Genomic DNA, 4304 nt, shown 5'->3' with positions numbered 1-4304 from the left:
GCAAAGGCTTTAAAACTAGTAAGATGGGGGAAGGGATCTAAAAGAAACGTAAGCAGCTTAAATGTTAACACAGCAGGGCAGGAGAACATAGGGCTTAATTTTCTCCCCGTTGGGGGGGGCGAGGGGGTTTGTGCGGGGACGGGCAGGATCGAGCACAAACTCGATTAGCACCCCCAATCGGGGGCGTGCTGCCATTTTACGTGGGCGGGCCAATTAAGGCCCGCCCAGCGTGACGTGCACCCGGAGGAGTTGAGCGGGTGGGGATGATTCCCTGAGTTGGGGCCTGCGCTCTTTCGCGCAGAAATCTCCCTGAGGCACAGAGGTGCCTCAGGGAGATTAGTTTAAGTTCTGGAAAATTTAATAAAGGTGAAAAAAAGTTTTAAGGACATGTGCCCTCATGTGAAACTGTCACGAGCTGGGACATGTCCATAAATTTTTTCAAAATTTTTTTATTTAATTAATAAACCCTTCACAAAACCTCATCCCATCCGTGGATGAGGTTTCATGAAAAATGCGATGGCAGCCTAGGCTCTTCGCCTGCCCGCCAACCTTAAGGTTGGACGGGCAGCATTCTTAACAACTTCAATTACTTTGTTAATGGCCTTAATAGGCTTTTGACAGTTCAGCAGGCATGCAGCCGACGTGGCTGTGCGCCTGCTGAACTGACAAGTTAAATGACACGCGGTGACGTCGGGACACCCACCCAGTGTCACCGCATGTCATTTTACGCATCGGCAAGCGGGTCCCGCCCCCGTTTGCCAACAGGAAAATTCTTCCCATAGGGAAGAATAAAGTTTGGGAGAACATTGATGGCAGGGAATAAGTAGTTATAGAATGGGAGTCTACAAAGATGGTTAAACATAAAGTGAGAGGAAATTCTATTAAAAATTAGTTAAATGTCTGTACATCAATGCACACAGTGCTGAAGCACTCATGCACTGAGAGAAACAAGACATAAATCAGGATTACTAAGACACGGCCACAGAAAAATCAGAACTGGGAATTAAACATTGCAGGGTATAATATATTTAGAAAAGATAGGGAGGGAAACAGAGAGGTGGAAGAGCTGTACTTATGTGGGATAATAACATAATGGCAGTAGATAAAGGGATGCAGCTATCAGCAAGACAAAAATAGAATCCATATGGATAAAGATAAAAGATAAATCACACTAATAGGTGTTGTCTACAGACTGCCCAATGGTGCAAGGAATGTGGAGAAAGAAATATGTTGACAAATTACGGAATTAAATAAAACATAGAATAATAATCATGGGGGATTTCAACCACCCTAATATTAATTGAACAGAAGGGGTAAAGGGGAAAAGGGAATGGAGTTCCTACAATGTGCACAGGACTCCTTTTTTATCCAATATGTAAAAGCCCAACAACAGAAGATTTACTATTGCATCTATTGATGGGGAATTAGCCAGAGCAGATAAGAGAAGTAAAAGCAGGGGAACATCTAGGCAATAGTGGCCATAATATAATAGAGTTTAAGATGATGATAGAGACATAAATATGACAAAAACAAAATTAACAGATTGGAGAAAAGTTAATTTTGGAGGGGCTGAGAATAGAAATTGGGAAAATAAAATAGGCAACTATGCAGACAAACATCAAAGTAGAGCGACATTGGGAAACATTAAAAAAGTTGTTTGACAGGATGCAGGAATATATTCCGCTAAAAGGTAAAAAACAAACTAAACACTAATGGGACTTCATGGATAAATAAAGACATAAGGGAATAATTGAGGGTTAGGAAAGAGCCATACATTAAATACATAGAAAGCAGAGGAGTGCATGATAAGAAAAAGTAGGAGATTAGGAGACAAGTGAAAAAAAGCTATTAGGAAGACAAAGAGGAACTATGAAGTTAAATTATCAAGGTGCGTAAAACAAAATAGTAAAATATTTTACAGGCACATCAATATAAAAAAGACTGTAATGGGAATGGGACCATTAAGGGATAAACAGGATAATACCACAAGTAATGATAGAGAGGTGGTATAAATATTAAATAATTATTTTGCTTCGCTATTTACCAGGGATATAGAACAGACATGCATGACACTGAATGATAAGACAAGTAATGGGATAAGTGCAGTTAAAATAAAAAAGGAGATGGATTGAATGAATTAAACAATCTCAAAGAGAGGATAAAACCCCCTAGTCTGGGTGGATTGCATCCACAAATTTGAAAAGAACCTAGAACATAAGAAATAGGAGCAGGTGTAGGCCATTCGGCTCCTCAAGCCTGCTCCACCATTCAATAAGATCATGGCTGATCTGATTGTGGCCTTAACTCCACCTTCCTGCCTTGTCCCTCGCTAATCCTGGACTCCTTTGTCAATCAAAACTCTGTCTAACCCAGCCTCGAATGTATTCAATGACCCAGCCTCGAATATATTCAATGGGGAGAATTTTCTCCCCGTTGGGGGGGTTGTGCGGGAGCGGGCACGCGCGCAGCCGATCACCACCCGCGATCAGCTGGGTGCCGCCATTTTACATGGGTGGGCCAATTAAGGCCCGCTCAGCGTGACACACGCCCGGAAGTGCTGAGCGCTATCTGTGCAGGCGGCGGGGCAGGGGGTTGCCTGGTTCTTTTGCGCATGCGCGCGAAAGAGCACAGAAATCTTCCCAAGGCACAGAACTGCCTCAGGGAGATTAGTTTAACTTAAAAAAATTTTATTAAAGGAATGCCCCCTCATGTGAAACTCTCACATGAGCTGGGACATGTCTATGAATTTTATTTTAAAAATTTTCAAACTTTTAAAAACCTTCATGAAACCTCATCCCACCTCTGGATGAGGTTCCATGAAAAATGCAAAGGCCACCTTGGCTCTTTGCCAGCCCCCCAACCTTGACGTCGGACAGGCAGCTCAGTTTATTGTTTCAATTGATAGTTAACTGGCCTTGTGGCTCAGTTCATAGCACCCTCGCCTTTGAATCAGAGGGTTGTGGGTTCATGTCCCACTCCTGGAAACCAAGAACTGTGATTGTACTCGAAAAGAGTTGCAATCTGTGACTGTTGGTAACTCGAAAGAGTTTCCTGAAGTGAGAGGTGTCAGCTGTGGCTCAGTTCATAGCACCCTCGCCTTTGAATCAGAGGGTTGTGGGTTCATGTCCCACTCCCGGAAAACCAAGAACTGTGATTGTACTCGGGAGAGTTGCAATCTGTGACTGTTGATAACTTGAAAGAGTTTGACAGTTCGGCGAACTGAAAATCTGAATGACACACGGTGATGTCAGGACGCACGCCCGACGTCACTGCACATCATTTTACGTCTCGGTGAGCGGGCCCCGCCCCCGAAGATTCTGTCCAATCACACAGCCTTGAATATATTCAATGACCCAGCCTTCACTGCTCTCTGACAGAGAATTCCAAACACTAACAACCCTCTTGAGAAGAGATTTCTCCTCATCTCAGTCTTAAACTGGAGACCCCTTATTTTGAAACTGTTCCCTCTAATTCTAGATTCCCTGAGAGGAAACTGCGCTCAGCATCTATCCTGCCAAGGCCTCTCAGAATCTGATATGTTTCATTAAGATCACCTCTCATTCTTCTAAACTCCAATGAGTGTAGACCCAACCTGCTCAACCTTTCCTCATAAGTCAAACCCCTCATCCCAGGAATCAGCCTAGTAAACCTTCTCTGCAACTATGTCCCTCCTTAAGTAAGGTCACCAAAACTGTACACGGTACTCTAGTTGTGGACTCACCAAAGCCCTGTACAGCTGTTGCAAGACTTCCCTACTTTTATACTCCACCTCCCTTGCAATAAAGGCCAATATTCTGTTTACCTTCCTAATTACTTGCTGTACCTACATGCTGACTTTTTGTAATTCATGTACAAGGACACCAGATCTGTCAGTACTGCAGCATTCACAGTTGTTCATGTCTTATTAATTACATTATTATGGTTTAATGGAAATTACATTGTTATGGTTTAATGGCAATTACATTGTTAAATAGGTGATGGGTGCTCGCTTCGGCAGCACATATACTAAAATTGGAACGATACAGAGAAGATTAGCATGGCCCCTACGCAAGGATGACACGCAAAATTCGTGAAGCGTTCAAAGAAATTATAAATGGGGTTAGTTGGGATACTGGGGGTTAGGAGTAGTGTTGACTTTGAACTAAGTCAATAAACTCTCCAGCAAAGAAAGCAGCTGTGTCTTAGTTTTAACTTCATCAACTGGCATGGGTCCAAATAACATTGGTAGCTGAGGATGGTTAGCCTAGAGGTGAAGACTGGAAACTAAGATACCTTTTCAGACAAAAGATTGTTATCAGAGTTAT

At 42.9% G+C, this 4304-nt stretch overlaps 1 non-coding gene across 1 annotated transcript; it reads left to right on the top strand.

Annotated features, from left to right (window-relative positions):
• The first annotated feature begins 3981 nt into the window (after positions 1 to 3981).
• On the top strand, positions 3982 to 4089 carry LOC144672786 (U6 spliceosomal RNA). The gene has a single exon (XR_013574174.1). It is a non-coding gene; the product is annotated as a U6 spliceosomal RNA (small nuclear RNA).
• Positions 4090 to 4304: the final 215 nt, after the last annotated feature.

This window comes from Cetorhinus maximus, chromosome X, assembly GCF_964194155.1.
Source record: "Cetorhinus maximus chromosome X, sCetMax3.hap1.1, whole genome shotgun sequence".
Taxonomy (NCBI): Eukaryota; Metazoa; Chordata; class Chondrichthyes; order Lamniformes; family Cetorhinidae; genus Cetorhinus; species Cetorhinus maximus.
Note: the sequence above shows the minus strand (reverse complement) of the source record. Positions and strands in the feature narration are given on the sequence as shown.